This window comes from Delphinapterus leucas, chromosome 1 (genome assembly GCF_059928025.1).
Source record: "Delphinapterus leucas isolate spDelLeu-1000000601 "Yukka" chromosome 1, BTC_Dleu_Yukka2, whole genome shotgun sequence".
Lineage (NCBI taxonomy): Eukaryota > Metazoa > Chordata > Mammalia > Artiodactyla > Monodontidae > Delphinapterus > Delphinapterus leucas.
In genome coordinates, this window is record NC_143129.1 from 46525692 (window position 1) to 46539165 (window position 13474).

The 13474-nt window shown below is 42.3% G+C and overlaps 1 long non-coding RNA gene across 1 annotated transcript in view; it reads left to right on the plus strand.

The window, feature by feature from the left end:
• LOC149750495 (uncharacterized) overlaps window positions 1–7108 on the plus strand; it is a 30524-nt gene extending 23416 nt beyond the window's left edge. The window contains exon 2 of the long non-coding RNA XR_016392817.1: window positions 1365–7108. This is a non-coding gene — a long non-coding RNA (uncharacterized LOC149750495). The remainder of the gene's footprint in view (window positions 1–1364) is intronic.
• The last annotated feature ends 6366 nt before the right edge of the window (window positions 7109–13474 follow it).

Here is a 13474-nt window from a genome sequence, read left to right on the forward strand (position 1 = left end):
TGATGTGCAAACTGCAGCCTGCTTTCTCCCGGTACCTCCTGCCATCAGGCTGGTTGTGGCTGGTTTAGCTTTCACCCTGCTCAGCAGGAGAGCTCAGGGGCCCTCCAGGCCATCAGTACCCCCCTGCTGCTCTAGGTCAGAGTTGGGAAAAGCAGACTGGAGAATCCACTGCTTCTACCACAGGCTGCCACCGGGCTAAGCCTGAAGCTTAAATGTGCCCCACAGCTAAAGTCAATGATTGTATTACCATTAATGATAATAATAGTCTTTTGCATATTGTTTTTAAGGATTTTTAAAAATCCGATATCTTTTTAGCATAACGTGGGTGCTCAGGGAAATCTTCCTGAAAGAGATAGGACTGGAAGGGTACCCTGAAAATGTGGGAGTACTTGGACAGGGTGTAGGGGTGGGAAGGATGGGGGTGGTGTGTGTCTAGAGAACAGTCTGGAGGGTGAAAAGTAGCAGGGGCGGTTAGAGCTGAGAAGAGCCCTGCCTGAAGGGGGTGCTGAATTCCCAGAAGGAGAGGGGGATGAGCTAGGGATGGGCCAGGTGTGTGGAGATCTCACAGGCTTTTGAGGTCGACTTGGTCAAACACTAGTTCAACCACTTACTAGTATTATTCCTGCACCCCGCCCCCCCTTCCTGCCTCCTCACTGTGAGGGAAAGCTCTCCAAGGCCAGAAAAGTTAAGTGGTCGTGAGGGTAGGGAGAGGGCAGGAACAGAATGAGTCCGTCAGGGATTCTTTCTGTTAAAAAGTTGTTCAGAGAAAGTCAAATGACATCCACCCTCTCAATCTCTTGAACTGGTTGCATCGGTGCCTCCTGTTCCCTGAGAGTGAACTTCCAGGGTGATAAAAATCCATGGAAATCAACAGATCTTCAGCCAAACATGACCCCTCTAAGGCCATTTGACCAAACCACTAAGCCAAAGAACAGTCCTTCCCACCCTGCTCTCAGGCGGGGTCCATAATAAGGATTGAGGAAGTGACCTTTTCTCAGGAAGTGGGTGGACAAATGACCTAAAATTCAACCCTTCCCTTCTTGGAAGGAACTTATCATCTAAAGGAGGAAAGTTTTTAAATGTGCTCCTTTCTCAGTGCAGAAGGAAAAAGGAGTGGGAGGAATGATTTACTATCCTGCTGTAGGTTTTAGAATACAGAAGAGAAATATTTTCTACAAATGGGCACCTGTTTCCTCTGAGTGGAGAGTTGGCAGCTTTAAAGAGGCTGAAAATTTTCTCTGGAAAATGTAGCCTCTACTTTTATAATTGTCCCAGTTGGAAACCTAGAGGGATTTTTATCATATGTGATATTGATGTGTTTATTTATTTATTATATTTTGCTTTTCCATCATCTTCTACTGCAGCCGTTGGGATTCAGGCTAAGTCGTGTGTGAAGGCTCAGGGCCCAAACAGAGGGAGGAGACTGGCGAGGGAGCTGCCCTAAGAACCGGAGGAAAATTGGGAGCAAACGCCTAATTAAAATGTGTTTGACTTTCCATGACTTTAGTTGAATTTGCATTTTTATTATAATAGTAACATATATACCCAGTCAGCATTGTGTTTTTATTATAAAAGTAATTTAAGTACCCAGTATAGATCATAAAATGAATATAAGAACCTGGTGTGGAGGCATTCTGGCATTCTCCCCAGATCCGTGGCGATTAGGTCCTTATATATTCTTATAAAAAAGCATTTATGCATATGTAACTAGGAGAGTGTATCCTTTCCTTAAAACACTCACACAAATGGAGTCATGCTAGGCATATTGTTATACATCTTGCTTTTTTACCTAAAGATCTTCCTTGGAGATCATTCTTTATCATTGGTATGGTTGTATGTCCCAGTTTACCTGGGACAGTCCATCCTGTATAATTATCAACAGATTCCCACTCTCAAAGCATCCTGGTTTAGATAAATCTCTCTACTTCTCAGGTCAAATATATCTGCCTTTTTGCTTTTAATAAGTTTCATGGAATGTCACACCATGATACCTCAAATATAACTAATCCCCATCTATGGACATTTAAGTTATTTCTCATTTTAACCATTAGATACTGCTCGGCAGAGAGCTTCCTTGTACATTTATCTTTGAACTCCCATGAAGACACACATGCAGGATAAATTCCTGGCCGTGAAACTTGCTGGGTCAAAGGGTTTGTGCATTTTACATTTTGTTCTGTGAAAATAATTTTTAAATTTACTTGTTTTTTATAGTTTCTTATTAGTTTTTAAATTTATTTACTTATTTATTTTTGGCTGCATTGGGTCTTCATTGCTGCTTGCAGGCTTTCTCTAGTTGCGACGAGCAGGGTCTACTCTTCGTTGCAGTGTGCGGGCTTCTCATTGCGGTGGCTTCTCTTGTTGCGGAGCACGGGCTCTAGGCATGCGGGCTTCAGTAGTTGTGGCACGTGAGCTGCAGTAGTTGTGGCAGACGGGCTCAGTAGTGTGGCACATGGGCTCAGTAGTTGTGACTCGCGGGCTCTAGAATGCAGGCTCAGTAGTTGTGGTGCATGGGCTTAGTTGCTCCGCGGCATGTGGGATCTTCCCAGACCAGGGCTCAAACCTGTGTCCCCTGCACTGGCAGGCAGATTCTTAAACACTGTGCCACCAGGGAAGCCCTAAATTTACTTTTTAATTGAGGTATAATATTCTGCTGTATCAATTTACTACCATTTATTTATCCATCTTTTATATTTTGAAAACTTTAGCAAAATTCCTCTCCTAAAAGGAGGAACTGCAGGCAGAGGGACCAGCCCAGAGCAGCCCTTTACGTGACTCCTCACTCTCATAGCCCAGACTCTCCCACACCTCTTCACTGGACTCTTGATGGACTAGATCCCTGTCCCCTCACACGGTTACAGCAGATTCTTGTCTGGCTCCTTTTCTCTCCTGCAGGTGCCCTGCCTTCTTCCTTCAGGAAGCACTGCCTGACTCCCCCTTACCATGACCACTAAGACTGGTATGGGATCTCTTTCATATACTCTCCCAGCATTCAATACTTCTCCCATCACAGTACTCTTCACACTGAAGTATAATCTCCTCTTTAACTTCCATCTTCCTAGTTGAGTTCTGGATTCGTTTCCTATTGCTGCTGTCACAAATTACCACAAACTTAAGTGGCTTAAGACAACACAAATTTATTATCATATAGCTCTGAAGGTCAGAAGTCTAAAACAGGTTTCACTGGGCCAAAAACATCAAGGTATTGACAGGACTGGGTTCCTTTTGGAGACTCATGGGAGAATCTGGCTTCTTGCCTTTTGCAGCTTCTAGAGGCTGCCTGCATTCCTTGGCTCGTGGCTTCTTCCATCTTCAAAGCCGGCAATGACTGGTTGAGTCTTTCTTATATCATATCACTCAGACACTGACTCTCCTGCCTCCCTCTTCCACATTTAAGGATCTTGTGATTACATTGAGTCCACCTGGATAAGCCAGGATAACCCTCCTATTTTAAAGACAGTTGAGCGAATTTTGCACTATGGACTCTGGTCTGAAGAGCCAGGTGTGAGGCCTCTGCCCCCAGCACCAAATGAACGAGTGAAACTAGGAAGCACAAAGAAAAAAAAAGCTTCTGTACCGGGCCTGGAGCTGAGCAGGTAGCACAGCTGTTTCGCACTAGGAACTCTGGTCTGAAGTCCTGGGTGAGAGGCCTGTGGACACGGCACCCTATGAGCAAGTGAAACTGGACAAGCACCAAGGAAATAAAGGATCGTAGAACTAAGTTAAGGAGTGTATGGCATTTCATTTGGATAAGACTGCATTTACCAATGGTCCTGTGATTCACCAAAATGTAAGAGTGTAGACATCCTACTTCATTTTATTGCACTGGAGCTCTTTCCTAACTTTATTTAATTGCACCCAAGTTCTCTCAGGATGTAATAAAGTTTTACTAGATGCTGTCATATCACTGTCTAACAGGACTGTTGAGATTAGAGTCCACTGTCAAGCCATGTGGAGGACAGGCTATTGGTGCTCCAGCCAGGTGACAGGGCTGTGCCACTGACGTGGGAGAGCCAAGTTCAGGACACTGGTCCACAAGAGACCTCCCAGCTCCACTCCACCTCCACCGTTTCATCAAACGGTGAAAATCTCCCAGAGATCTCCATCTCAACACCAAGACCCAGCTCCACTCAACGACCAGCAAGCTACAGTGCTGGACACCCTATGCCAAACAACTAGCAAGACAGGAACAAAACCCCATCCATTAGCACAGAGGCTGCCTAAAATCATAATAAGGCCACAGACACCCCAAAACACACCACCAGACATGGACCTGCCCACCAGAAAGACAAGATCCAGCCTCATCCACCAGAACACAGGCACTAGTCCCCTCCACCAGGAAGCCTACACAACTCACTGAACCAACCTTACCCACTGGGGACAGACACCAAAAACAACCGGAACTACGAACCTGCAGCCTGTGAAAATGAGACCCCAAACACAGTAAGTTAAGCAAAATGACAAGACAGAAAAACACAGCAGATGAAGGAGCAAGGCAAAAACCCACCAGACCTAACAAATGAAGAGGAAATAGGCAGTCTACCTGAAAAAGGATTCAGAATAATGATAGTAAAGATGATCCAAAATCTTGGAAATAGAATGGAGAAAATGCAAGAAATATTTAACAAGGACGTAGAAGAACTAAAGAGCAAACAAACAGTGATGAACAACACAATAAATGAAATTAAAAGTTCTCTAGAAGGAATCAATAGCAGAATAACTGAGGCAGAAGAACGGATAAGTGACCTGGAAGATAAAATAGTGGAAATAACTACTGCAGAGCAGAATAAAGAAAAACGAATGAAAAGAATTGAGGACAGTCCCAGAGACCTCTGGGACAATATTAAATGCACAAACATTGGAATTATAGGAGTCCCAGAAGAAGAAGAGAAGAAGAAAGGGACTGAGAAAATATTTGAAGAGATTATAGTTGAAAACTTCCCTAATATGGGAAAGGAAATAGTTAATCAAGTCCAGGAAGCATAGAGAGTCCCATACAGGATAAATCCAAGGAGAAACACACCAAGACACATATTGATCGAACTATCAAAAATTAAATACAAAGAACAAATGTTAAAAGCAGCAAGGGAAAAACAACAAATAATACATAAGGGAATCCCCATAAGGTTAAAAGCTGATCTTTCAGCAGAAACTCTGCAAGCCAGAAGGGAGTGGCAGGACATATTTAAAGTGATAAAGGAGAACAATCTACAACCAAGATTACTCTACCCAGCAAGGATCTCATTCAGATTTGACAGAGAAATTAAAACTTTTACAGACAAGCAAAAGCTAAGAGAATTCAGCACCACCAAACCAGCTTTACAACAAATGCTAAAGGAACTTCTCTAGGCAGGAAACACATGAGAAGGAAAAGACCTACAATAATAAACCCAAAACAATTAAGAAAATGGTAATAAGAACATACATATCGATAATTACCTTAAATGTAAATGGATTAAATGCTCCAACCAAAAGACATACATTAGCTGAATGGTTACAAAAACAAGACGCGTATATATGCTGTGTACAAGAGACCCACTTCAGACCTAGGGACACATACAGACTGAAAGTGAGGGAATGGAAAAAGATATTCCTTGCAAATGGAAATCAAAAGAAAGCTGGGGTAGCAATTCTCATATCTGACAAAATGACTTTAAAACAAAGACTATTACAAGAGACAAAGAAGGACACTACATAATGATCAAGGGATCAATCCAAGAAGATGATATAACAATTGTAAATATTTGTGCACCCAACATAGGGTTGCCTCAATACATAAGGCAAATAGTAACAGCCATAAAAGGGGAAATCGACAATAACACATAGTAGGGGACTTTAACACCCCACTTTCACCCATGGACAGATCATCCAATATGAAAATAAATAAGGAAACACAAGCTTTAAATGAGACATTAAACAAGATGGACTTAATTGATATTTATAGGACATTCCATACAAAAACAACAGAATAAACTTTCTTCTCAAGTGCTCATGGAACATTCTGCAAGATAGATCATATCTTGGGTCACAAATCAAGCCTTGGTAAATTTAAGAAATTTGAAATCATATCAAGTATCTTTTCCAACCACAACGCTATGAGACTAGGTATCAATTACAGGAAAGAACCTGTAAGAAGTACAAACACATGGAGGCTAAACAACACACTACTTAATAACCAAGAGACCACTGAAGAAATCAAAGAGGAAATCAAAAAATACCTAGAAACAAATGACAGTGAAAACACGATGACCCAAAACCTATGGGATGCAGCAAAAGCAGTTCTAAGGGAAGTTTATAGCAATACAATCCTACCTTAAGAAGCAAGAAACATCTCAAATAAACAACCTAACCTTCCACCTAAAGCAATTAGAGAAAGAAAAACAAAAAAAGCCCAAAGTTAGCAGAAGGAAAGAAATCATAAAGATCAGATCAGAGATAAATGAAAAAGAAATGAAGGAAATCATAGCAAAGATCAGTAAAACTAAAAGCTCGTTCTTTAAGAATATAAAATTGATAAACCATTAGCCAGATTTATCAAGAAAAATAGGGAGAAGACTCAAATCAGTAGAATTAGAAATGAAAAAGGAGAAGGAACAACTGACACTGAAGAAATACAATGGATCATGAGAGATTACTACAAGCAGCTATATGCCAATAAAATGGACAACCTGGAAGAAATGGACAAATTCTTAGAAATGCACAACCTGCCAAGACTGAATCAGGAAGAAATAGAAAATATGAACAGACCAAACACAAGCACTGAAGTTGAAACTGTGATTAAAAATCTTCTAACAGGGCTTCCCTGGTGGCACAGTGGTTGAGAATCTGCCTGCCAGTGCAGGGGACACAGGTTCAAGCCCTGGTCTGCGAAAATCCCACATGCCGCGGAACAACTAAGCCCACGCACCACAGCTACTGAGCCTGCGTGTCTGGAACCTGTGCTCCGCAACAAGAGAAGGCCGCAACAGTGAGAGGCCCGCGCACCACGATGAAGAGTGGCTCCCACTCACCGCAACTAGAGAAAGCCCTCGCACAGAAACGAAGACCCAACACAGCCAAAAATAAATAAATAAATTCATTAAAAAACAAAACAAAAACAAAACAAAAAATCTTCTAACAAACAAAAGCCCAGGACCAGATGGCTTCACAGGAGAATTCTAGCAAACATTTAGAGAAGAGCTAACACCTATCCTTCTCAAACTCTTCCAAAATATAGCAGAGGGAGGAACACTCCCAAACTCATTCTACGAGGCCACCATCACTCTGATACCAAAACCAGACAAAGATGTCACAAAGAAAGAAAACTAAAGGTCAATATCACTGATGAACATAGATGCAAAAATCCTCAACAAAATACTAGCAAACAAAATCCAACATCACATTAAAAGTATCATACACTATGATCAAGTGGGGTTTATCCCAGGAATGCAAGGATTCTTTAATATATTCAAATCAATCAACGTGATACACCATATTAACAAACTGATGGATAAAAACCATATGATCATCTCAATAGATGCAGAGAAAGCTTTCGACAAAATTCAACACCAATTTATGATAAAAACCCTCCAGAAAGTAGGCATAGAGGGAACTTTCCTCAACATAATAAAGGCCATATATGACAAACCCACAGCCAACATCATCCTCAATGGTGAAAAACTGAAAGCATTTCCACTCAGATCAGGAACAAGACAAGGTTGCCCACTCTCACCACTATTGCTCAACATAGTTTTGGAAGTTTTAGCCACAGCAATCAGAGAAGAAAAAGGAATGCAAATTGGAAAAAGGAAAAGGAATGCAAATTGGAAAAGAAGAAGTAAAGCTGTCACTGTTTGCAGATGACATGATACTATACATAGAGAATCCTAAAGATGCTACCAGAAAACTACTAGAGCTAATCAATGAATTTGGTAAAGTAGCAGGATACAAAGTTAATGCACAGAAATCTCTTGCATTCCTATACACTAATGATGAAAAATCTGAAAGTGAAATTAAGAAAACACTCCCATTTACCACTGCAACAAAAAGAATAAAATATCTAGGAATAAACCTAACTAAGGAGACAAAAGACCTGTATGCAGAAAATTATAAGACACTGATGAAAGAAATTAAAGATAATACAAATAGATGGGGAGATATACCATGTTCTTAGACTGGAAGAATCAACATTGTGAAAATGACTCTACTACCCAAAGCAATCTACAGATTCAATGCAATCCCTATCAAACTACCACTGGCATTTTTCACAGAACTAGAACAAAAAAGTTCACAATTTGTATGGAAACACAAAAGACCCCGAATGGCCAAAGCAACCTTGAGAAAGAAAAAGGAGTTGGAGGAATCAGATTCCCTTACTTCAGACTATACTACAAAGCTACAGTAATCAAGACAGTATGGTACTGGCACAAAAACAGAAAGATAGATCAATGGAACAGGATAGAAAGCCCAGAGATAAACCCATGCACATATAGTGACCCTATCTTTGATGAAGGAGGCAAGAATATACAGTGGAGAAAAGACAGCCTCTTCAATAAGTGGTGCTGGGAAAACTGGACAGCCACATGTAAAAGAATGAAATTAGAACTAACACCATACACAAAAATAAACTCAAAATGGATTAAAGACCTAAATGTAAGGCCAGACACCATCAAACTCTTAGAGGAAAACATAGGCAGAACACTCTATGACATAAATCACAGCAAGATCCTTTTTGACCCACCTCCTAGAGAAATGGAAATAAAAACAAAAATAAACAAATGGGACCTAATGAAACTTAAAACCTTTTGCAAAACAGAGGAAACCATAAACAAGATGAAAAGACAACCCTCAGAATGGGAGAAAATATTTGCAAATGAAGCAACTGACAAAGGATTAATCTCCAAAATTTACAAGCAGCTCATGCAGCTCAATATCAAAAAAACAAACAACCCAATCCAAAAATGGGCAGAAGATCTAAACAGACATTTCTCCAAAGAAGATACATAGATTGCCAACAAACACATGAAAGAATGCTCAACATCATTAATCATTAGAGAAATGCAAGTCAAAACTACAATGAGATATCATCTCACACCAGTCAGAATGGCCATCATCAAAAAGTCTACAAACAATAAATGCTGGAGAGGGTGTGGAGAAAAGGGAACCCTCTTGCACTGTTGGTGGGAATGTAAATTTATACAGCCACTATGGAGAACAGTATGGAGGTTCCTGAAAAAACTAAAAATAGAACTACCATATGACCCAGCAATCCCACTACTGGGCATATACCCTGAGAAAACCATAATTCAAAGAGTCATGTACCAAAATGTTCATTGCAGCTCTATTTACAATAGCCAGGACATGGAAGCAACCTAAGTGTCCATCAACAGATGAATAGATAAAGAAGATGTGGCACATATATACAATGGAATATTTCTCAGCCATAAAAAGGAACAAAACTGAGTTATTTGTGGTGAGGTGGATGGACCTAAAGACTGTCATACAGAGTGAAGTAAGTCAGAAAGAGAATAACAAATACCGTATGCTAACACATATATATGGAATCTAAAAAAAAAAAATGGTCATGAAGAACCTAGGGGCAAGACGGGAATAAAGATGCAGACCTACTAGAGAATGGATCTGAGGATACAGGGAAGGGGAAGGTTAAGCTGGGACAAAGTGAGAGAGTGGCATAGACATATATACACTACCAAATGTAAAATAGATAGCTAGTGGGAAGCAGCCGCATAGCACAGGGAGATCAGCTCAGTGCTTTGTGACCATCTGGAGGGGTGGGATAGGGAGGGTGGGAGGGAGGGAGATGCAAGAGGGAAGAGATGGGAACATATGTATATGTATAACTGATTCACTTTGTTATAAATCAGAAACTAACACGCCATTGTAAAGCAATTATACTCCAATAAAGACGTTAAAAAAAAAAAGTCAGTTGAGGGAATTCCCTGGTCGTACAGTGGTTAGGACTCGGCGCATTCACTGCTGTGGCCCAGGTTCCATCCCTGGTCTGGGAACTAAGATCCCGCAAGCTGCGTGGTATGGCCAAAAAATAAAAAAAATAAATTCAGTTGATTAGCAACCTTAATTTCCATTTGCCACCTTAATTCCCTTTGCCAGGTGGCATAGTATATTCACAGCATCCAAGGATTTGGACGTGGATATCTTTGGACACCATTATTCTGCCTACCACAGACTCCAAGCTCTGTGAGGGCAGGAAGTAGATCATAGTTCATGCCGTATCCTCCAGTACCTGGAACATGGTAAGTACTCAGTAAGTGTTTATCGATTCACTGCTTCCTGCCCTGTGAGATTCTTGCAGGTCAGGTAGAGAGAGCTGGCTCTAGGGTCCTGCCAGAAGGCACATTGCTATCTGCTCATAAGTGGGCAAGAAAACCTCACGGTGCAGCCTAGAGACTCCTTTTCCAACGGAACTCTTTTTAGCCTGAGGATGTTGAAGACCAGGGCAATCAAAGATGTGGTTCAGGGCAGGGACCATTCATTCGTCTGTGTGTTCCCTAACACAGAGCCTAGTACACTTTAGAACTCAATGCATGTTTGTTGAAGGGTCAGAGTGGGACAGAAGTCCAACTGGGGTAGAAAAGCTGATAGCAAGGATTCCACTAGGGCATTGGTCAGGGTGGGAGAGTTAGAGGCCAGCTGGGGTCACTCCTGTGTGAGCACAAGTTTCTAAAGCAGGCAGTGCTGTATCAGTCTGGCCCCAAGAGCCAGTGTGGAGAATCAGGTCAGACAGGAAGCCAGCAGCAGGCAGACAAGGCAGTGTGACATGGTCAGCAAGAAACTGGCAGTGGCAGGGCTGGGTTCAAGAAGCTGGGTGTGGGTGGAAGTTAAAATTAAGGGGACACATTAGGAAATTGATGGAGAGTAGGAACAAACTTAACCACACCAGCTTCCTGCTCCATGCCCCAGGTTTTATACTGTTTCTCTGTGATCAGAGTCAATTCAGCCTAGCCAGAGGCCTCTGATCAATGGATGGTGGCCAAGGCCTGGGAGCAGGAACAGCAGCTGTGAGGGACTCTAAACCAGACGTGTGCAGGAGTCACAGTAGATACAAAACTGTATATGACACAGTCACCACCCTTGGGAAATTACAGTCTAGGGCAACAGTCAGGCACTAACTCTCATACAAGGTAGGAGATTAGAACGATGGACGATTAAACTGAAAGCTCTTTATTTAAAAAAAAACATGCAAAAAGACTTCTTTAACCTTTCCAGTAATCCTGTGTGGTAGATGTTATTTCCTCCATTTTATAGATGAGAAATGTGAGGTTCAGAGAGGGTGGGTAATTTGCCCAAGATCACATAGCTAGTCAGTGGTAGAGCCAGAATACAAACTCAGATTTCTCTTACTCTTTAGAGCCCACACTTCTAAACTCTATTCCATAAAAGCAAAAGCTGTTTTTCTCTTTTGCCAAGCATAATGCCAGGCATATAGTAGGCATTCAGTAAATGCTTAAAATGAATGACTCCTTTGAAGTAAATTTAATTCTTATGCTCCCGTACTCTGCACACTTTTCTATTATAGCTCTAACTTAGTACTAAGCTCTTGGTAGAATAAACACATTTTACTCATTCCAAACAGGACTTGAAATAGAATAGTCGTGTGTTTCTGAGCTTGCTTTCCTATCAAGCTGTGAGGTTGTGGGAGATAGGAACTACATCCTACCAACTTTTTCACCTAGCACACAGTAGGTATTCAGTAACCATGAGTGGAAAGGAGTGAAGGTTACCTTAGCAGTGTTGTAATCGATGGACTGGAAAGGGGACAAAGAGGATCTGGGCTGAAATGGTAGGGGCCCTCTTTTTCTTCCCAGTATTAGCATAGTTCCTGGCACACTAAAAGTGCTCAAAAACATTCGCTGAATAACTGTACAAATGAGTGAATCCTGCATTTACTCCAGTTCTAGTTATAACAGTAGAATCCTATCTACTCTGGGTAGTTCTAGAGCCAGTAGCGATGTTGTATTACATTCTGGGGCCCTCCCAGTCCAAGGAATTTCACACTATGTCTACAGAATACCCCTGTCTCCAAAGAAACCACAGTTCAGTTTCAAGTAGTTGTACCACAACCATAAACACAACCACAAAGGAATGGAAACAAATCACCAGAACACTGTGAGTGGGAGGCCCAACTCCTCTCATCCAGTGGAGAGTATTTCTAAACAAACACAAAGGGGATTACACCTGCTCCGGATCCTGCCAAAACAATAGAAAGCAAACCCAAGAAAATCAGACTGGCACCAAGTGAGAACCCAGGAGGGCCAAACAGGAAGTTTCCTGGAGGAGGAGAGATTCCAGGGATTAGTATAGGAGGTAGGACGTTCACCTAATTCCACTGTCTTCAAGGGATATGATTGCATGGTCTAATGGGTCATATAATTCAGGCCCATCATATAATTTTAACCAGAGGTAAGTAGAATAACAACTGACTTTTACTGAGTGGTATTGAGTACCAGGCACTGTGCTAAGTATTCTTTTTTTTTTTTTTTTTTTTTTTTTTTGTGGTACGTGGGCCTCTCACTGCTGCGGCCTCTCCCGTTGCGGACTCTCCCGTTGCGGAGCACAGGCTCCAGACACTCAGGCCCAGCAGCCATGGCCCACAGGCCCAGCCGCTCCGCGGCACGTGAGATCTTCCCGGACCGGGACACGAACCCGTGTCCCCTGCATCGGCAGGCGGACTCTCAACCTCTGCGCCACCAGGGAAGCCCTGTGCTAAGTATTCTTTATCATTAGCTCACAGCAGCCCTGAGGCCGGCTAAAACTGCGCAGGGAGATAATCAAGTCATGGGAGCCATCCAGGTAGGTGAGAGAAAAGATAAGGCACACACAGTACCACAAGTGAGGACAGGAAGTTCAGATGTCAACAGACAAGAGACTCAGCACAGGTGTCTGCCTGACCGCCAGTCCTTTAAGCTGATGATTCCCAATCACAAACCAGAGTCATCTGGGGAAGTTTCTAAAGATAGCTTTCTGGGTCCCACTCAGACTGCCTGAGTCAAAATTTCTAAGAGCAGGCCCAGAAATCTGTATTTTAACCTATATTTTTAAAATCTATTTTTTAAAAAGTTACCCTGGGGCTTCCCTGGTGGCACAGTGGTTGAGAGTCTGCCTGCTGATGCAGGGGACACGGGTTCGTGCCCCAGTCCGGGAAGATCCCACATGCCGCGGAGCCGCTGGGGCCCGTGAGCCATGGCCGCTGAGCCTGCGCGTCCAGAGCCTGTGCTCCGCAACGGAAGAGGCCACAGCAGTGAGAGGCCCGCGTACCGCAAAAAGAACAATCACCCTGAATTCACACTCATTCATGTGTAAGTATTCAACACACACGGGCCCTTAAAGAAAGTGCAAATGCTAAAATAACCCAGGACGCTGCATGGGCTTGTTCCTAAACTGCTTCCGTTTAATCCCGGATATAACTGGTTCCAAATTCATGGCTCTGAAATCTAGCATTTTGGGGCCAGTGGAG